The sequence below is a fragment of the Apostichopus japonicus genome, chromosome 19 (assembly GCF_037975245.1).
Source record: "Apostichopus japonicus isolate 1M-3 chromosome 19, ASM3797524v1, whole genome shotgun sequence".
NCBI classification, from domain to species: domain Eukaryota; kingdom Metazoa; phylum Echinodermata; class Holothuroidea; order Aspidochirotida; family Stichopodidae; genus Apostichopus; species Apostichopus japonicus.
This window is the reverse complement of record NC_092579.1, coordinates 8,468,442-8,491,072: the sequence shown is the minus strand read 5'-3', so window position 1 is coordinate 8,491,072 and position 22,631 is coordinate 8,468,442. Positions and strand designations below refer to the sequence as shown.

At 38.6% G+C, this 22,631-nt stretch overlaps 1 protein-coding gene and 2 long non-coding RNA genes across 23 annotated transcripts in view; 1 reads left to right on the top strand and 2 right to left on the bottom strand.

The window, feature by feature from the left end:
* LOC139959461 (delphilin-like) overlaps positions 1-10,145 on the bottom strand; it is a 52,346-nt gene extending 42,201 nt beyond the window's left edge. For all 20 annotated transcript variants that reach the window (XM_071957106.1, XM_071957107.1, XM_071957103.1 and 17 more), the window contains exon 1: positions 9,985-10,145. The gene's annotated coding sequence lies outside the window, so the exon portion shown is untranslated. The remainder of the gene's footprint in view (positions 1-9,984) is intronic.
* On the top strand, positions 1,164-8,331 carry LOC139959464 (uncharacterized). Of its 2 annotated transcripts, none has more exons than XR_011790127.1 (4): positions 1,164-2,859; positions 3,534-3,689; positions 3,966-6,961; positions 7,344-8,331. It is a non-coding gene; the product is annotated as an uncharacterized lncRNA (long non-coding RNA). The 2 variants fall into 2 exon arrangements; XR_011790126.1 differs by having other exon boundaries at positions 3,961-6,961.
* Positions 10,146-19,816: 9,671 nt separating the features above from the next.
* Positions 19,817-22,630, bottom strand: LOC139960222 (uncharacterized). Its single transcript, XR_011790430.1, has 2 exons — positions 21,780-22,630; positions 19,817-20,590 (listed from the first exon to the last, which is right to left on the bottom strand). It is a non-coding gene; the product is annotated as an uncharacterized lncRNA (long non-coding RNA).
* Between the last annotated feature and the right edge of the window lies 1 nt (position 22,631).

Sequence of the window (22,631 nt, the reverse complement as noted above, 5' to 3'; positions counted from 1 at the left end):
TACAGTAGCATATAAATCTAGTCATCTGTCATTTTATAGTGTTAACAATACATATACCAAGCTGTGTTATTAAAAGCTTGAAAAATATTTTCAGGATTTTGCAATTTGTCAACATGACAAAACAGGCTAACATCCTAGAAGTTTTTTGTACATAAACTGAATTTACAACTGTCCAACAACTACAGTGCACACATTAGATCTAGTAGTACTTACAGGTTCCTATGTCATGGCATGAATGAACTACTGTACTGTTCTTACCAGAAAAACAAACTAAATGTCCTATTGCAAATATTGCAAATATCGGAATTGTCAACATGATACACTAGTAGGGATATTATCCAAGCAGTAACCCAGGAAGGAATCTTTGTTGGAACAACATATTCTTAATCTTACTGTCTAGACAAAATGTTGAGGTAACCATAGTACAACTGAACATATACTGCTAACTACAGTACTTTTGCTAACAATCACTGTCTCAAATAAATAACCTGTCACCTATCCCCAACCCTGTATATTTTATGTTATTTATTTACAAGCGCACAAAGCGCAACACGTTTTTCATAATACTGATTCAATTTACTCAACCTCAGTTCTCGAAATTCAGGCTTTCAGTTTTCACTGGCTAAATACCTTATGCCTTAAATGTTAATTTCAAGGTTTGCCAGTAAAGAAAAAGTCACAAGAATTTTTATGCCGGCCGTGGCTATTCTTACGACTAGTCGTAACAATTATTAATAAACTTTTCTTACGACAAAGGCGAATTCAAGCGCAGTAAAGTAAATAAAGCAACTGCGCATGTAGTAGGGGTAACCCTAACCCTAAACATATCCCTTAACCTCAATCCTAACCCTAATCCTAACCGGAAATTATTGTTACTCCTCGTCGTAAAAATAGTACTCCTGGGCCCCGTTCCACAAAGACTAACTTACGCTTGATCTTAAGATCAAACTTAAGTTCGATTCTCATGCGATTGATCGTAGCGTAAGTTCGATCGTTAAGTAGCGTTCCACAAAATCAAACTTACGCTACGCATGATTTTAATTAATATTTGGTTAGTGGACGAGGCTACTGTGACCTTTCGTGACCTCAAATCACTTGTGTCTCCGACGTTTTGACACGGCGAACAACCTGTCGGCGCATTATATGTCATCAAAATGGTGAGTAAATATCAGATAAATGTGTCAGAATAAACATTTAACCACAATCTTTACAAGAATAACCTTTGCCATATTTTATTGCACTGGTTCGTTGTGTGTTATGACTCAAAAACATTGAAAGATCCTCCGTAGACCGCATTTTATCTGCCAACTTGGTAGTCTTTGCGTACGTTAAATTAGTTTAGTACAGGCAGTCAGTGTTATATGTAGGCTATGTACAAGAGCCTAGAGGAATACACGGGACAACGTTAGGCCTGCCTACGTCTTTTCTAAAGTTTAGACCTAGCAGTAGCACAAATTTATATTAGCAAATGACTACTGAATAAAGGATAAACTACATAAGTATACGCCTGTATTATTACACGGACGCCTTATTATTACAAGAATATACAAGTATACTTAGGCCTATAACGGTACCCGGCTAATGATTACAAGTGGGGTCATTGACTGATATTGATAAATTGTCACAATTTCGTAGTAAGGAACTCTGTATGAAGTCCAGAGTCCAGACTAAAGAGAGAGGTATAGTTATTGGACTTGCACCCATTTAGTTAAACTTATAGGCTTAATTCTGAACAAAAGTGAAAGTCACCTTGCTTCCGACTAAGGCCTTGCTAGCCTAATTTTTTTTAAAAGTCCACAAAACAAAAATAAAAGCAGTAATAGCCTACTGTAGGTCTACAGGGCCTAACCTACACACACTAACGTCTGATTTGTATACCCATGGAGCTTATAAACAGATACTGTAGCTCCATGGTATACACTATGTTTCTTTTGGCTGAACTTGAGCTGACCAGGAGTTTACATCCTTAGTGATTTAAAACATTGATTTATTTTGGATTGTTTCAGTCTAGGCCTAAAGCATTGTTAAATCGGAAGTCGTCTTTTTGAAAGGCAACACTGCAGGTAAATTAGGCCATCAGCTGAAGGTCGAAATTCGCTTGTTTCGTTCCAGCAACTGCGGGTCTAAAATTTCTCTACAGCATTGAATACATAAATTAACTAAGATTAATGATCCAAAAGTTCTCCATGTACTTTCCTGCAGTTTTTTTGCAATTCCGCTTGAAAGATCGAACTATATTTTTTATTGCGTATGTTAAGAAACCTGCCGTTTTACGTTCAAAAGTTGTGCGCCAGTGAGATATCTGTACCATGTGATATGAATTGTCCAATGAGCCATGAGTTCTGTGTGCAATCTTTGTAGAAAACAACAAACATGGCGGCTCCCACGGGCGCTAGTCAGTCTCCGACACACGGAAATCTACAGTGCTCAGTGCACATTGAATCTGTAAAATTTGAAGCAGTCAAGGCACTGACGAATAAACGATGGACTAAAGTTACTTCCTGCGTAAAAATTGGCTTAATCTCAGCGGCGGAGACAGTGATATCGCCGTACTACTGATTACTCCATGGCCTACTACGATCAAGCGTGTGTTCAACAGCATAGTATGATGGGGTTCCACGATAAGTGTTACAGGCGGTTCATTGATAGCAAGCACATTGCTGCAAGAAAACGGACAGTTCCAGAGGTGACCCCATATGATTTTAAACGAAGAATTGACGGAAAAGATCGAGGAAACCAAGCAGAAGCTCTGGTGTATTGCCTGTTCAATTTATTATATGTGGGAAAAGAAACAATACATTACTCGGCGTTGCAAACGGGTGCAGGACAAGCTGCAGCAGGCAGAGACTTTCGATGGAGGTAAGCCTAAGCATACTACACGACTCTACTTGTACTTCTGTGGCATAGTTGAAGTGTTAAGAGAAGTTGCATAATGCAAGATCAGTAGCTCTTGAGGGATAGAATCCAAGTCAAAGGGCACAGAGTTGGACCTGAACATAATATAATTAGTGGCATGGTCATCTGATTTGTTTTGTTATAAGGTGGTAGGAACGGAAATTTGTTTCAAATTCTCCATCTGGGGCACTAGCCTAAGTGTTAAATACAGGCTTCATAGTTTTCTTACTGTGGCCCTTTATTTCAATGATAGAGATATTATATTAGTTAGAAAAATAAGTGTAACAAAGGTGCAATAAGGTTAGGTTTGCAAGGTCTTATGGTCAGCCTGTCTAGCTTTACCAAAATGAACAAGTATCTGTCTCCTTTATTATTAGTAACAGATATAATCTACCATTGTATAATTTAAACCATAACATTAAGAGATAATGTACTGTACTGTCAAAAAAAGCCTGTTTTAATTCTTTTTTGCATGACACTGGTTTGCAAAATTTGAATGTGTCTTTGTTTGTCCATAGAAGATGAGCAGATCACATGGTATATAAATAAAATTGTCTTAGTTCTTATTTGTTCAAACTTACATTTTGATCAACAGAAAATGCAAAACAATTTGCTTTTTTTATTTCATTTTATTAAAGTATTGCTTCGACAAGCAGCAGAGCGGAAAAAAGATGAGCCCAGATTTTATGAATATTAGAGGAAAAGACCGTGTTGCCATTGAAGTGAGGTACCACTCTCTATGTTGAAGGAACTAGATACAATTCTTGACAAGGAAGATATACAGATCTTGAAAGGTAAAGTACTCTCTTCAATGTGTGGTTCATTGAGTGTTCAGGGGTGGATCTAGGACTTTTGGAATATGGGGGTCCTCCCCCAAGGAAAATTAAAAAATTCTCTAAACGCTTTGAGATGCAATATCAGGTTAATCTTTCCATTGAAATTATTAAAGTAATTTGCAACATATTTCTAGCTGAATTGTAATTATATTGGTACCCCATCATAAAATGTGAGACTCAAAAATATCCAATTTCATGGTACAAGGTGTTCTGTTCATCTCCTCCTCAGAGCAGAGTTTACCACCAACAAAAGATGCTCTGATCCAGCATGTTAAGCGCTGCACCAACCAGGCTGCTATTCACAGTAGGGCATTGCAGCAAAGGATTGATGCACTCTCACCAGAGGGACATGGATGGAAACTTGAAAATGATGACCTTATAATCACTTGGATGACGAAGCCACCTGACCCAGATGTTTTGCTTCAGTGTGTCAGCAGTAGCTGTAGAGTCGGCAAATGTCTTAAAGGGAGATGTTCCTGAATGAATGCACAACTACCGTGTACAGACCTATGTAAATATAGAAATTACAGCAACTTCCAAGAAGATGTTGAGATTGTTGATGCAGGGGAAGATGATTTGGAGGATGAACTGTGATGGTGTTAAATCTTGATATCTTAGTCTGAAATTTTAATCAAATTTGAAGTTTGTGAAGAGGGTTAACTTTTTCAAAGTCATGTTGTCATTATTTTGTTCCCCAGAGTTTAAAGGAACCAGAAAACATGATCTTATTCATATATTCATTTTAGCTATTAGTAGTTATACGTAGATTACCCTACCTACCAGACACCTTATGATAAATATCCACATTTTCTTCAAATCACACTTTTTTTGCTGAGAGGGGAGGGGGGAGGAGGGTGTTATGGGCATGCTTTACCTCTTGCATATTCACAACTACATTTACTGATGACGATGACGCAAATACCGCGTCCTGAAACCAGTCAGAGGTTTATATACTGTTGTTGGGGAACCATCGCCCCTGACCCTGTTCCAATAGCACGGTTCTTTATTGTTGCTGTAACATTTCGTTACCTGTTTTATTCATATTGTTAACACGTTTTGTGCATCTGTTCAAGTTTTGACTGAAGGATATTCAAGTCTTTAGTGACTTTTATTTCATCTAATTATCTTCACCTCTACTACGGAATGGACTTTCCCTTTTCCATACCATATCTGACTTCCATGCAGTGAATTGAAGTGGATCCTGTTATAACTAGTACAACTGTCCTTGGATGAACTTTTAATCACTTATTAATTCCTCGCCGCGCCTTTTGATGAAGAACCTGTATCTTGAATCATCGCAAAGGCCCAGCTCTACTACACCATTGAGTGTATCGACCCAGTCTTAATAGATACATTATTTCTTTCTATCTGGGGCTTAAGTTAACTGTCTTTGTTGTTCACTTATTTGTACCATTCACCTTTATTATTCATATTATTTGTAGAATATAGAACTATTATTATTCAAAATACCATTCGAAACCTTGTCGATCTTTTCTTTTATATGTTAAATCCCTTGGAAACACTTTTTGCAGGAATACGAATTATAAACATGTCGTTTCCGTAACATGGAGAAAGTACCTAGTTTTGCAGAAGACTGTAGAAAGAGTACTAAGGTAACGGACATATACCGACTAACTTTATTTCACATCTACGATATGCCATGATGTCTTAGTGTGCCAACTTATATATTGATTTATACAAAAGAAATAACTCACTGGTCTTGGGGCATTGGCACATCTCACTGTAACTAGGGATTTAGCTACATGTAAAGTAGAGGGGGAGGGGGTCACATGTGTAAGACAGTTTGGATGGAGAGTGTAACAATTATGGAGAGGAACTTTTCATTATATGTGTATATTTACGCATACATGCACAGACGAAATGCATTCATAACATAGGGGGAAAATCTAAAAATATTTGATTTATTACAAAGCATTATATCTGAGTTTATTAAAAGTGGTACATTTTTTATAATTAAAACCCTTAAGTTATAATGTGCAAAAATTGTATTTCATATTTCAAAGTTGAAAATGTGATTTTTTACCATTTTGGCGAAAATGGAGGGGGGGGGGGGGGGGGGGAGGGCACAACTTGAAATGCCTGAAAACAACCCTCACTGACCCTTAGACCAGAATCCTCTTCTACCATTCTTGTAACCCTGACCCAACTATTATACAAAAAAAATATATCAGTCGTAATTAAACATATAAGAAAAGAGTGGTATGTATGCACCACTGTACCAAATCTAACGTTAGCACATGTGTTCCTAATACATAGCATCGTAGCACGTAATGTCTACATAACATACCCAATTTCAAGGGTGCGTTACAAAAATACTGCAGGAAATTTGTTGGAGAACTTTTGATATAATGTTTGTGATGCATTAAACTACCCAAAAATGCATTAAAAGTCTAGACCCGGTGTTGCTGGAACGAAACTGATTTTACAGCCACATTTTGAGCTTCAGCTGATGGCCTAAATAGGGTTTTTGTTATTATGGACCTTCCTTGCTAGGTGCACACAAAGCAAGCAACTTTTATCTGCCCACTTAAACAAGCCCAGAGTAGCTAAGTCGGGCTGCTGGACTCTACTACAAAATACAAACATGTTTAAAGTGATCATATTTCAAGGGACATGGCTTGAGAAGTTATTACAATTAAAGCTGTTCAATGGGATGAGCAGCTGTGTGTGCTGCTTGCCTATAGCCATTGACTGTTGGAACTCAAAAAAGAGGTCACAGGGTTTAGCCTGGTATTGGCAAGGCTGGCTCATTAAGTTTAGAGCACAGTGTTCTTGAGTCGTTAATGATAACTTGACAATTTTCACAGTAACCATTTTTTCCTAGTCTAACTCAAAAGAAAGAAATCCAGGAAGAAAATTCTTCCCGGCAAGAAATGTTTATTCTTTGCCAGTTTGTCAAAGAAAATCGTGATAAATTGTTTGGTCGAGCTGGACATTGCTTCTGAACTAAAAATGAAGTGGTCAGATTTGAAGATTTTGGCCAAAAAATATCAAAGAGCTAAACATGCAACAGGTAAATAGCATTTATTGGCACCTCACATCCATCACATTTTTCTTGACACATAGTAAAATCCAAATTGATAAACATTGTTCATATCATTTTATTTTAGGTGGAGGGCCAGCAGCTGTATACAGCCCTGTTTACGAGGCCCTGCTCTGGGGACATCAAAGACCGACCCTTTGACTGCTTTTTAAGCGAGTCATCACAGGTACAATTTATTTTTGATATACATGTTAAAAGACCCAATTTGAATTTGAGTACAAGAAGCCTATGGTTTTTGGTGGAGGTTAAAGGTCATTTGTGATCACCAGAAGTCAAATTGTGAAATCCTAGAAAAACTTACAGCACTCCAACTTAATATCATGCACAATATGTTTTTGGTACCCTTGATGAATAATTTTGAAAAAGATAAAGGGATTAAAAAGGAAATATAGTTACCTTTTTCCAAAGTGAAAAAATCCTTTCATAGAATTTTAAATTATGTGCAATAATTCTATTGTTATGTCTTATAAAGAGGACGGCATCCACAATGGAAGGGTTAAAGGAGTATCTTGTAATTGATCAATTGTTTACATTTGCTCTATTCACAGGATTCACATGCACCAACAGAAATTTATGTCACCAAACAGGCAGTCAACCCATGCCCCAACAGTTCATTCCAGGCCAAAAAAGCCAGTTATACTGTCTCACTGTTATAACTACACAGCCTACACTATAGTGTACTCTTCTACGTGGAATATAGGCCTATTGGGTTTTTTTTTACTAATGTAGCTTTATTGCATATACAAGTGAACTACTACTTGAATAGGAAAACCATCTGAGAGGGAGTTGTAGATAATATTAATGATCAAGGATTGTACACTGCCTTTCCAACCATCTTTGAGTTGAATGTAATTTCTGAACCGTTCATTATGTAACAGCATTGTAGGTCAACTTTAGATACTAATTTTTAGCTTGTAAACTATCTGCCTTAGATATTAAATTTCTATTGGGTGTATACTACTGGAACTAAATTGATGGTCAACATAACTTAATTTTCTGCCCTTTTGCTAAGATCATGTGTTAGTATCTGTTCTCTTTCGAGGGGAATGGTTACGCACACCGACGATGATCACACAGTCACAGTCCCGATGCAAGGAGACTAGGGTTGAGAGTGGATCAGTCGTTCGGTAGTTTGGTGTTCGTGCCCAGGTTCTTTCCTGGGCGACTTTTTCTTGAAAAGTATATAACTTAAATTAAATTCAAAATGCGATTTTAAGTTGTTATGTTAGAATGTAAGAACTGTTTTTTTTTTGCTCGAATGCATGTGGTATTTGAAAATGCAAAATGTTTGGTTGACATGACATTCATATTCTTTGCTGACACTATATACAGCCAAAACCAATTTGCCTCTTTTTAAGTAAACAAGGATAGGGGGAGAGTTTTGGTTCTATTTGCATGCCATCGCCAAGCAGACATCAAAATTTGTTCTTCAGCTGGCTGTTGACATGCTCAATCTTGGCTTGTGTCCTTGTCTGAGCACTGCAATTAAAGAATAACTATAAATTTGAAGACAGCTGTTTATTTCATTGTTCACTATTAAAGTAATTTATGTCTATTTTTGTCCGTATGGTGAACTACAATATACAGTAATAACTGATACTATTGAGTTTGTGATTTTGTGTGTGTGCTTTTTGGACAAATCTATAGCGGTATATAAATAGATACCATATAGATATGATACCATATCTCGATATTTTTTGGTTTTTATAAGCTTACTTATTGAATGAGGTCTCTTAGAGTTCTGAATAGGCGTCATCAGCCACGGCTGTAGAGGATAACCAGAATCCCCAAGAAGTATCCCTTGAAGTTGGTGGTCCTCAAACTGTCTCCTAACAAGGCTTTCACATACTGTCATGGCCACCGTGCTACAACATTTATGATTTTGTATTTTGCACTACAAATTAACTGTACATTGATTGCATGTCTACCTGTACAGCTAACAAATACATACTCATCCGGCCCATAGTTACAACCGTGAATTCCAATCAATGTCCCATATACTGTACCCACAACCTGCGGAAATCCTGCTACCAAAAAATAACTCCCTCGAGCCTTGGTCACAGGCTGGAGTGGTTAGGAACTTAATTTCATCATTTCGTATTGAACCAATGCACTTGTAACCCTCCTCAATGCCCGTGAGGCAGATGACTTGCTGCATCCGTGTAAAGAGGCACACTCTGCTAAGGCACATTTTGATCGTAATTCATGAAATCTTAGTGCATTGATAACCTGCAAACTGGCCGACTGAGCCCTACTTCTGTTGGTGGGATGTTCTAACTTGGCCAAAGTCATACAGCCTAGCCTAGTAAACCTTTATCTAAAGGTATCATTGTAAAGTTCAAAAGGCTGCCGTCTGTCTCTAAAAATTCTCTCTCTTGGTAGAATTCGACGATAAATTCGATAATTACGTTGTTGACCAGCTTGCTGATACAAATATAACGCCATTTGTGCACAAGTATATAAAATTTACATTTTATTACATCTACATGTAAAGTTGTAAACAGTAAGAAACTAAACAAATTGTATATCAATTGCTTACCATAGCAAAGTATCATACTTACGAATGATCTGGATCACTACTTAAATTTACGCATGATTGGATCGAACTTACGCTTGATATCAAGCGTAAGTTTCTTTGTGGAACGGAGATAAGGTTGATATCAAACTTACGCTCGATCAGCTGACTTACGCACGATGGATCAAACTTAAGATCAAGCGTAACTCTTTTTGGAACGGGGCCCTGGTCATAAAAATAGCAACTGCGCATGCGTAGTCGGAAATTATTCTTACGACTCTTCGTAAGAATAGCCACTTTGTTTTATGCCAGTAGATATTAAGAACATAAACACACGATAAGTTGGGAAACATTTGACAATGGAAACTTGGCACGATTTTCGTACCTAACGTTTGCCCTTTTACTGCTTACTTTCAGCAACTATCACTAGTCGGCTAGTATTACCACCAGCGGTTACAAGTTACACTACAGTAGCATGTGTATTATATACCTATTACTAACTACATTGGACGGTTATACTAACGTTAATACAGTACTCAGTGGCCTACTAACTTACGCCTATCCATATTGCATACTACACACGTTATTTTCCTTTAAATCCATTAACATTTGTCTCCACGAGACTATCAACTGAACACAAAAAGATGGTATTTTCACAAATTTGTAATACTTACCGATCATTTCATTTAATTAAAGTTAGTTGCAAATACTCGATTAAACCAATCCTGTACACGTTTACGTTGTCCTAGATCAACATTTTCTAGAAACCCAATTTACTTTGGACGTCGGTTACTGGGCGAAGAGCGTCTGTAGCGATGAGACAGGAATTTCAACTGTCAAAACAACATACACAGAGCAGCTGTTTTCGTCACGTGGTACTGATGAATATGCAGTTTGGCAGCCTGTACAACTTTTTAAAGAATAGATGGCAGCACATGAAAATCGTAAAAGAACCTCAATGAACAATCTTTTTCATTTTTAAATATTGTAGTTCTTTTGCCAGGTAGGATATATACAGCCATGTCCATGGGCGGCGATCATGGGGGGGGGGGGGCGTACGGGGGGGGGGGGGACATGTCCCCCCCAATATTTTATGTGGGGGGATATAGTATCTAATATCCCCCCAATATTTGGTGGCATAGTATTTTTGTGTTGCTATAAATAGAAAATAATGCGTGGGATTATTAATCCAAATCATATTTGGCGGTGGCTAAACTCCATCCAACACATGCTGCATGAAGTAAATGACTCTTCGTGGTCGTTTCTATGACCTGTGACCGTACAGCATGTTGTCACTCACGATTACTATCATAATGTCTGTACATCTCTTGTGTATGAGTGTAAGTACGTACAATCGTATACAGCGACGCAGCCAGGAATTTGAACAGGGGGGGGGGGGACATTTTGTGATTGATATGGGGAGGGGTCTAAGGAGAGGAGGTGTCCCCCTCCCCTTTGAGATAATTTTGAACGATTGAAGGTCCTTAGTTGCGACCTGGTACAATGTGTTGCCAGTTCATCATTTTCATATGAAATCATATTATCAGCAGATTTTGTTTCCTCTTTGAATTCCTTTACAGGTTCTTTTACATAATATATCAGAAAAACAAAAATAAAGCGCTCTTTTAAAAAATTTCCAGTAGGATGATACTTGTTAATTGTCCAATGTCTGGACTTTAATACATTTGACGAACTTTACTGATGGACAATATAAACTTTCATATTTTGTAAGACAGCCAGATGTGCAGTGGCCTAAAAACAAATATCGTTATCGCAGTGTAATACATATTTATAGGACGTGCGTATCAAGTACGATTGCTAGCTCAGCTTCATATGTATTTTATTACGCAGTGGCCAACTGTAGGCTTGTAATAGGCTATAGGCTAAAATTAGCTAATTTCATCTGGCAAACTAAGTAAATGCTGAATCAGTAGGCCTGAATGTTACTACGATTATAATCGAGTTAACGGAGCTGACGAGTATTCAAGATCAAATGAGCACTGACAAATTACCATGCTAAAATACAACAGTTTTTAACATTTTTTCGACACTGAAAGGGGGAGTTATGATATCGAAGTTTTAGAGTAGCCTTTATAAGAGGTTTTAATATTTGTACACCAATAAATTAACTTTGTCTGAATTTTTGAAAATTCCCTGACCAACATTTTTCATCATACTTCCCTCTACTCATGCAATTTTGGCCGGTCTGTTAGGGGTTGAAGGGGGGTTTTCTATATTGGTTGTTCATATATTGTGCAACATTATAGGTATGTTTTGAAGTGAATTTATTATTCAAATTCTGAACAAATAATGGGCTTAAAACCTTGAACAGTGTGGCTGAAGGGTATTGAGGGCCGTAACGTAGTAATAACCTACGAAAGCAATCATCCACAGGAGATGCGATGAGGTCGAACATGATGTGTGACACTCTTGAAAATGGTTATGAATGCAAAAAAACTATTGGGAAAAACCTGGTTCTCAGGCAATAGTGTACATCTGGTTGGTCATTTTCAAGCCCGAGAAGTGCCATTTCCGGTGATATGGGGGGCTATCAAAACCAGAAATATTTTTGTACGCTGCGCGCCAACCAATGGTGGCGCTCCGCTTTGATAGTTATTCGCGCTCCCCGGTTACAAAATCCTGGATACGCGCCTGTACCCAATATTTGAAACAAATCGCCGCCCCTGGCTATGTCGGATGCCATGGTATCAGTTACCATGGTAACGGTTAATTTCATGAGTAGCTACAGTCGGGAGGTTCCCCATGGTGGGATAGCACATGGGCGGCGATCCTTGGGGGAAGGGGGGATATATCCCCCCATGAAAATGGGTGGAGGGGATGTAATACACCATATCCCCCCCCCCCCCACCAAATGCCAGGGATAAGAATTTTTTTCATGCCTACATTTATGTATCATCGTGAATGTACGGCTCTTTTTAGCTTCATTTCTCGCCTACCATAAACGCAGTGCGATCTTTTCAAATAAACCGTCTTTATAAAGCAAGAATAGTTGACTGTGAGCTTCATTGGCCCTATAACAACAAAATGTATTATTGCGCCCACGGTATTGATATAGTACATATTTGCACCCTCATAGTATTCATATAGGCCCTATAGTAGGCCTACACTATTGTATGCCTACATGTTCCCTCGAACAGCTGAGAATCTCATGTTACAAGGGTAATGCTTAATACACGTTTCACCTGGATGCCCTATTAATCGGTACCTAGGAATGTAACTATGTGTAATTGTGTATTGCATGTGTATAGGCCTATAATAGCCTGCATGAGGCCATTTTCTTCATCGAATAATATAAAAGAGCTCTCGAACATTCTAACGTAGCGCCTGAAACAAGATTGACAGGGGCAATTTTCCCAAAATAACACCCGAAATTAAAAAAAAAAGTATTTTGGATCCTGATTATGAGATATTTCGGACATGATATCCCTATTTTAATGTTGGGTATATGCCGCTTGGAAACCTCGGGAAGTGCCGTTTCCGGCCATCTAGAGGGTTTGTAAATCCCAAAATTTTCTTGTACGCTTCGCGCCAACCCATGGTGGCGCTACGCTTAGATAGTCAACAAGGTCATATCCCCCCACTCGGAAGTACGGATCGCCGCCCATGGGATAGCAGTGGGTGAATGGAAGTCCATGAGTGAGGGAGTGGTCAAAACGTGTCCGTGTGTGTGTTCAACTTTGTGTCAAAATCTATACCTAAACGGCAGGACCGATTTTCTTCAAGCTTGGTGGGAAGGCAACCCGGGGTGAACCCTTGTGTCTCGCAGACCCCCGGAACCAAAGGCGATAGGTCATAGGTCATAGGCTAAATTTAATATAACTCTCTAGGGGAACAGTGAATAGACATAAAACGTTCACATGCATAAGTGAAAATATCAGGTACTATCAAAATATGTGGTTGCCATCATGGGAACTGAGCTCAAAAGTCATGTGGTTAAAGGTCAAATGTATATTCTCAGCGCAATTATATGTTAAAAATCTCCTCCTTAAATGGCTGGGCTCTTTTTTTTCGGCTAGCTTTAAATGCTCTGATTGTGTCAATCAATAATGTTTGTAAACAATCAATTTGTGTTTTAATTGTTTACTTGTTGTCTGAATATTACTGCTGAAGGATCGGGTTGTGCGAAAACTATTTGATATTGTTAAATTTCTAGTTAAGGCATTTAGTATTATATATTATAAGCGATCATCTGTGGTCTACTATTTCCAACGGGCGGAAACTTCATTATTCTTCCCTTAATATTTGAAGCAGCTGACATGTGTTCTTTCTTTAGGTTTCAGTGTTTCCTACCGTTCCTTTGTTTCGAACATAGCAAGCTAACATTAAGAAAATATGATGTGAGTTTTATATGAAATCGTTCTTTATGGTTGGAAAAATGAAAAAGAATTTAGGAGACAACCGTCAATTCTTACTGTCGCTATCAACCCCCCCCCCCCTCCCCCAATCCCAACCAACAAAGAACATAGCCAAAATCAGGATAACGGCACGAGAAACTATTGCCCCAACTCAAAAGCCATTTTCAAAAAGTAATGTAGTCAGGGGAATTTGACATCTGGTTGGTTTTGAGTTGGGAGTCTACCGCCCTCTAAAGGGATGAACACACTTTGAGCAACTGTGATATTGGTTTGTTCTATGGGCTATAGACTAGACTCATTACGGTATAGTATGATAACATTGTCAAATTTATGCTTGTATAATGATGCGTTGATCCTGTTTGGTAATGAAGAATATTAATTATCGATTATAGTAATTATAGTGCACTCATACTGCACTCATTAGTAGATACAGGTAACACATTAATTGTATATTTCTTGAACAGGGGCCACGAATGAAGATCAACGTGAGATCTTCAACTGTAACAATTAATACATAATTCAAAATTATTCCATTAATCCAAATAAAAAATATATATAGAACAAATATATGGAATGGTTTTTAGGATAAAATTAAAAACAATATGGCGCATCAATCAGTGTGACAAAATCTACCTGATCATTTATACCTCCATTATTTAGAGTTTTAAAGAGGTTATGAAATGAAAAATTTTCATGTCTTGGAATGGTTTATCTACATTACTACAACACCACCAATGCACAACTTTCCGTAAATACGGCTTCAAACGCCAGAAATTCGCTGTCAAAGTATTCCCTAGAGACCTCTCGAGCTGCCACTCGTAAAAAAAAGCAAAGCTGCCCACCGCAGTTCATCTGACGTCAGTCAAAGGAACCATTTCAGCCAAAGCCGACTCCCCGCTGTTTACCGATACGGCGTTACACAGTTTACTATACTACATGTAACCACAACACTCTTCTCATCAATTGAAAATATCTTCTCCCGAATCTTCCGATTCCAAGGAAATAGGACCTCACCTCTCAGGCCTTTCGTAAGCTTTGACGAAAATAATTTTTCTTGAGGAAGAAGATGAGGAAATAGTTTTCGAGGGTGACGAAGATATTATCGGTGTTTTTCCCTATCAATTGAGCCCCTTGCACAAGGGCGGCGGAAGTACTTTTAATCTGGGAGGGCACCGATATCAAAGGGCACTTTGCAGAAATTCGATTGGACTGATGCAGCCTTGTATTTAGTACCCTTGATAACTCTTATTGTATTAAGTTATTTGCGTATACACATCACTCCATCAACCCCCCCCCCCCCCCCCGCAAGGAAAAAAAGCATACTAGCACTGCAATATCCAATGTGCAAATTGGGAAACAAGGAACACGTTTTCTTTTGAGACAAAATGAGGTGAAATCATGCTAGTTGCTAATGTAGGAATATTCCGAATTAGAGTTTATTTCTTGTCAATATCTTAACAATTTTTTTCCATTCGAAATAGCTTTGAGTTTGACCCACAGAAATTCATTAAAGTCAGGGGCGTAGTCAGGATTTGCAAAGTTGTATGCACGACTATCTGAGCGGAGCGCCACCATCGGTTGGCGCGGAGCGTACAAGAAAATTGTTGGTTTTACAAACCCCTCAGATGGCTGGAAACGGCCCTTCCCGAGTGTTCATTCTGGTTCCCTGGCCTCTTGCTAACTTGAGACACCTCAATTTTTATGTAGAAAAGGGGCACATTTTTAACCTGAGGAAAAGCGGGGGCACGTGCTCCCTGTGCCCCCCCCGGTTCCGCCGCCCTTGCCCTTGCAGAAGAATTGTAAAACGATCCTGATGGCCGAGACGCGTCGCTGCCGATCGAAGTCCCCGAGCAGAACGTTTGGAAGACCCTGAACCGAAACTGGTCGGTTGAGCATAAACAAAACCACCGTTATTAAGACCATCATATGATTTAAATTATCTCGAATGTCGATGATCCTGCTACTGAACTTAGTAGCGAAGCTTCTAGAATTTTGTGTCTTACAGTGCAAGGAAAATGTGACATTCTGTACAGTGCAACCCTATAGTTCTATAGAGTAGTGCTAACATGGGGTCTAGACCAAACTTATATAGACGTTGTTTAACAGGCTAGCCCGTGTAATTGTATCATCCAACTGTTACGTAAAATCACAACACAACGCCAGTTTTACCACAAAAGAAAACTTGCAGATCTAGTATTGATTGTTCTAAAACCAACTGGCTTTAAGTTTTGTGCAAAATATTAGATAACCAAAAAAAAAAATCGTCATTTGCTGTATGAAGGAGGCCTAGCCTGCCTAGGCTATGGTCATAACAAGTAATTTGGCAACAGTATAGGCAGGGAGTTGTTATGGGACAACTCCCTGGTATAGGCCTACAGGTACTCGTAACGTTGTGTATGTGTAGTGTTTTGAGCGAGACGTGTTCAAATTCTTCAATTTCTGTCATCTTTTGGAAAAGCTTGCAGTAGAAATCCGTCTTTACTTGTGGTGGAGCAACCTGATACCACATATCGGCTCGGCATATTTAACAGTTACGAGATAAATTTACGTAAAAACAAAACTCCAAACACCAAGTCTCAATTACTACGGAGCACTGTGTTCTCAGACGTTTAAGAATGTAAACATAGCGTCTCGGGAGTGAGCTGAGTTCCTCGACTGACGTCACGCCGCATTACAGTAAAATCAACAACTTTTAGAAAGTTTTTATTAACCTCGAATTTTTGATCGTTTATTCCTCGAGGATGCAAGCTTCGGTTGACACAAATTGGGTATCATTGGAAAGCTACGATTGTACAGAATACGATGATAAAGATTTTTTTTTTGTCCATTTCATAACCTCTTTAAAGTTATCCATGGAATTTCATATATGAGAATTGCTATAACTACAGTATACAATATCACATAAAGCTCCTTTAATGGTTTTGGCCAGTGGCATGTTATTAATGTCATAACCATGTTGTTAAATTATAATTTAAGAGAGTTATATTCTACAATCCTACATAAAAACTGTATATTGCAGATAATGGGAATTTGCTGGGGCAGAAGAAGGTATGTACGGTACTATATATTAATCGATCCTATATATAACAGAGACGCCTTTATAAATGAACATAAAGCGTTGTGAACTTTCCCATGCTATTCAATTAGCCTATAAAGTTGGTGTTCAACTCCACAGGATTTCCGATGACGTCATTGTTTAGTTGTAAAACTTCAACGGACTTCCGTAATTCACTTTAACACACCATGTAATCTGTAAAATGATTTTATCTGGTATATCTTGCAATAACATAATGCGGACTTTGTCCCACATGTCTTGTCCTATATGATAGGCAGGAACTAAACATATACATGTTTTTGTTATGTAGGCAAATTGACCTATGACTAACGCAAACTTAGCTAGATTATTATTGCTGAGATGTCGATTTTTAAATATACAATTTATCCCACAAACGTTTCCATCACGGTACGTCCATGCAGTCACATATTTTGAGGTTGGGTGGTCATGCAAATTAAGAACTCAATATGAACTTGGAACAAATTGATGACTTTATTAAATAGATTGTTTTTCAACTCTAATATCAACGTTTTCTTACTGAATTAGTCATTCATCCCATATTGAGGGATGACAATATTTCCACTTCAACCATATGAAGGCGCATATCCACGGGGAAGAAGATTCGGTGGGGCGCACTCCTCCCCCCCCCCCACCAGAGCCGTATATAGAGAGAGTTTGGCCAACCATGTAACCGATTTGGATTGGTCGAGAGGGACAACGCCCACACAGGGTGGTAAAATAGGTCCACTTGAAAACTTTATAGCAGGCGACACGCATACTCACAGTGTATATACTATCGTTTGTGTACACGAAAAAAGTACGAAATTATGAAAGAAATGGTGCTGGGGATGCTGCAATCGGTCAGAACATGGATATTGTTGTTTGATTTTCCGACTGACCATAAAAGAAGAGGAATTTTTTGGAAGTAGAAAGAACAAGATGGAGATCTAATGAAAAAAGTCTGTGTAGCCTAGGCCCATAGCCATAGGCCCTAGTGTAATACGAGTAATGTACCAGCAATGCGAGAATTTTACGTTCAGACTGGTTTCTGTAATTACATTCATGGCTATTCTCTCTCGTTTTACGATCCACAAATTCGATTTCATTATGCCAGCTCTCCTAATAGTAGGCATGGCAGTTTCAGTCGCACATATAGCTATCCTAATTCCCAGTTATTGTATGCATAGGCTATGCCTAGCCTAAAAAAGTATAACTTTTAGTTTAATGTAAAAGGGTGGGCTAGGCATAACGTAAAGCCCTAATCCTAAGTTAAGCCCGAAGCATAAGTTAAGCCTGGGCTTAGTTAGACCTGGACCATTCTTGCTATTACTACAACTGTTATAGCACATTACATAATATGGCACAGTATAAGGCCCAATTAAACTAGGCCTAAGGAAAACAAAGTAGCCTAGGCCTAAACTAGTTAGGCTAGGTCTATACTCATTGGCAACTTGTGGGTTGTGTACACATACAGGCCTAATTATATAGACCCTTTTAGTATGCCATAAACAAGTGCCCAAATGGTTAAATGATCTTGGTTTGTGTTAATTGTCAGCATTGGCCTAGCCTTTTTAGGCTAACATGAATTCAGCCTAATTTATTCTTCTTCAAAAGTATAGCCTAGGCCTTGGTTTAATTTGGATGCAGTCAACTATCACTTATCAAAGTAGCAGGGGCCTAGGCTACATTTCAAAGACCACTAGGCCAAGGCTCATTATGGTACTGGTAGCCTAGCCTTAGTTATGCTTATTGCAAAGACTACCCTACACTCTTGTCTTGGTCACTGAATTATCTTAAAGAGCCCTGTCACCACATGTTGATAAAGAAATGTTCAAAATATTGCGTAGGCCTAGCTTGGGCAATGCACGGTTTCGTTTGACTGTTTTAAAGCAAGACTTGAATTGATTTGAAAATTTAGTGTTAACTGGTATTTCATTAAAAAGCAAAACTGTCAGTGCATTCCAACGGAGTGCAAATTAAGAGGGGGGTGGGGGTGCAGTATGATACATCTTTCAAGTTTGAACACATTATAAATGCACTTACGCCAGAAACTCATTGCATCAGTAACTCCTTATTCCCCTAATTGACGCCCACATTGACGATTGAAGTTAAAATAAAACTTTTAAAATTATCTTTAGACAATAAATTACAACTCCCTGAATTTCAGGACTTTTTTTACAAATCAAAGGTGACATGTGCTCTGAAGAAAAACTCCTAACATAAAAAGCCACAGTTAGCAGACTGTGATAAAGACGAACCTGGTGAGTGACTATTAGACTGAAATCTAGTTCCTGCAACCACAGCAATAAAGTCTTTGTTTTAATCAATGCACTTGTGTGTTTGAAACTTTCAAATGGACACTCAATGGCAGTTGGTTAAGATATAAGGTTTTACCTTCATCATGGAGAGTTGAAGGGAATCTGCCTCATCATCTGAATAATGGACTCAAGGATAGCATCAAATCATGATTGGATAATAATTTTGAGCCAGTAAATATCTGGCAATTTGAAAGTTTGTATTATTTTTTTTACATATTATTTAAGCTGTTTAGCTCACACACAAGCAAATGATCAAGTGACAACAACCGATGCAGTATATTTAAATGTATTGAAGACTCGCCCTAAACCGCATGCCACGCTCTGAAAAAGTTTACTTTCCGTTGCTTGCAAGTGAAGTTTTTTTTTGTGTCGCTACAAAATGCAGACAGTAATGAAACCTGATACCTTGTTATCTTTTATCTAGACCTGAGATGTCCACGCTGCTATGTGCACTGTGTTGTGGGTATTGACCGTGATGTTTGTATTGACTGTATGTACACTAATGTCTATTTACAGATGGTAGCAAGCTGTGTGTGTATTATCTGGGATCAATGGTGGTGTCTAACACTTCTGTTACACCGCATTCGAAACTAGGTCAGATAACGGGCATGAGACGTTTCTTTTTGAGGGAGTCTTCACACCCTTTGGGGAGAAGTATTTATATCCCATTAATAGAGAAAGAATTATGTTTCAATTGGTAGCATGCAACTTTAAATTTTGCAAACATTAGATACAATCAAACAAATGACAAGGTTCATTTACAAGGTAATCTACTGCCCTATATTTCACATTAATCTGTCACATAAGAAGGTCACAGCTTTCAATAATTATACAAACAAATTCCCCTGATGGGTGCTTGGTTAGATTCCTGCAAGTTTCAAGTTTATCAATGTAATAAGTTCTGAATGTGGCAATGTGGAGAAGCTTTGGGATAATCTGTGGATAAGACTGCCAGACTATCATCAAGATTCCACATCCATGCAACTGCTTCCTTCACCTCCTTGCAGATGTACCACATGTCCAAAAAAAGTCAGCATTGGTTAATGTAGTTAAAATCTGGCTTCCTCCTGAGCTGGCAAATACACATGAGTTGTCAAGTACAGAGGTCAGTGTGAAACCACTGAAAGATCTTCTCAGCTTTCAAGAAAACAAAGACTTGAAGCCAAATTGACAGAGGCCACACTGATACCATTCCACTCCCATAAGATGAAGGTATCACACACACTTCATTTTGCTTCTGTGATGCAGTGCCTGGTAGACTGTGAGGGTCACCCAATGGATGTTTTAACAACTGCCTGGTATATAGAGCTCTGCAACAGATAATTCATCCTGATGTCGAGTCTCATCCTGTCATGGCCTTGAGCAAGTTGAACCCACTTCAACACAAAGCAGCTATTGAACTCTTGTCTAGGTACTGTCAAATCCACATCACCATCATTGCTGGTTCCAGCTAAGCCGACCATAATAAAAGAGTACAATGAGGGTTGTTTAATTCACCCAACAGAGCTTGCATTCAAGTACCTTTGGGCAGCTGAAAAGATATTCAGAAATTGTTATATGAGTGTGTTTGTACTGTATGCATGCATATGTGTGAATTTCTTGCTTTACAGAACAGCTCCATTTTGATAAGCTATGTAACGTGGAAACCTGCCAATCATATGTTTGAAATAGGACAGGCTGAAACGATTCTTAAATGAAAAGCTTAACGACTTCTTGCATTTTGATACATCACTGTTCAGGTTAGGCCAGTAAGGGCAGTATGAAGAATAAGTAACAATTAATAATTATCATTATGGCCATTTGCTGTCTGCATAATAACAAACTGAATGATGTCATCAGCCCTGTGCTCAGTTGACAGCACTGATAAGTAGGCACACTATGTCAGTGTGATCCATGAAACCTTATTAAGGACATGACTGTATAGTATATATGTTAATGGAAAATACATAAGCTACAACATACACCAGTATTCAGTTGTTGCAGGTTTTTTTTTTCTCAACAGATCCATTCAATCTATTGCACCTACTATTGCCTAGTACTACATTCCTGAGAAATTAACACCACAATATCAGTCTTAGGTTTGCCCACAGACTCCCAACTATTGCTAACTCCTACACTCAAGTATATAGTTTAGTTTAGTAGAAAAAAAGACCAGGAGGGACACTCAAGTCCCCATTAAGGACCCTAAGGCTATATGAGAGGAATAAAACCGAGGACATCAAATGTCATACCCAATTACAATGCTTAATGTACTCATCCAAAGCATTCTTAAACCCATTCACACTACTTGCAATTCAACCTTCTCAGGCAAACCATTCCATCCATTCACAACCCTTGTATTAGACTTTAGAGAAAAAGTTATGCCGAATATTAATCCTACTTTTAACTTCTGGAGTTTAGGACAATGACCTCTGGTACAACTACTTTTGGCAAACCTGAAAAGATCAGTGAAGCATAAATTTTCATTTTATGTGTAGGCCTACTCTATTTAATTGAAGGATCTATTAATGTAGGCCTGATGCTATAGTTGTGCGTCTGTAATCTAGCCTAGCCAGGACTGTGATGTGTGCTTTTCGTTTGTACGACTAAAGTAGGACTAGTACTAGTATGAGGCGTAAAATAAACAAGTGTAATGACAGGTTTTCAGCTAGTTTTCTATGCATTTCAGGTGTGAAGATAAACGTAAATGTCATTAACTAACGCATACTCTAATTCATTACCTGATATCCATTTTGTTCCTCGTATGCCTGTCAAAATCTGACATTCTGAGTCGCTTCGTTTGTTCGCAACGAGCACAGTGTGCAAAGCTGATATACTATTGTGTGTGATGTGTTTCGTGTTTCGCGCAACTGGTAACGACATCTGGACCTATTTTGATGCCCATGGTTTGCGTGTGACGTCACAAATCGCCAGTTGGCCAAACTCTCTCTATATACGGCTCTGCCCCCCACCAACTTTTCAACCTGACACACACAACAATAACAGTAGTTATGAGCACAATGCTTGCCTTTAGACGAAATTAATAGTTCAAATAACTCTCAGAATATATCATTAGACGACTAAACTATTTCTGGTTTGGGGAGGGGGAAATTTGCAACCGATATTATCGACCCCAGGGTCACACTTTCTTCTTTATATATTCCTAGGTCCGACCTTGATATGCGACTCTTCTGAGGGAGCACTCGGCTTGAGTTCTTATAGAATAACAACAAATAAAGGGCTTGTATATAACAGCAGTTCAAAATGATGGTGAGGAGAGGGAAAGAGGTGGGAGAAATGGGTTGATAGAAGGGTAGGAGATATCTAGGCCAACGACACACCCGATTCATATGCAAAGTAGATCAAGTGTATATGTGAAGGCTACAGTATAAAGAAATTCTGAGTTGGGGGGGGGGGGGGCAACTGTGTAAGGTAGGGGACAGACTTGGGTCTTTAATCTTGAGGTTTTGTCTGGTAGACATGATGGTGACACAAATTGTAGGATAACAGCCAGTAATTTTGTACGGACCGTGGGGGGGGGGGGGATTTTCGGTTCCCATGTTCCGGTCAGGCTATACGGGCCTATATATGTC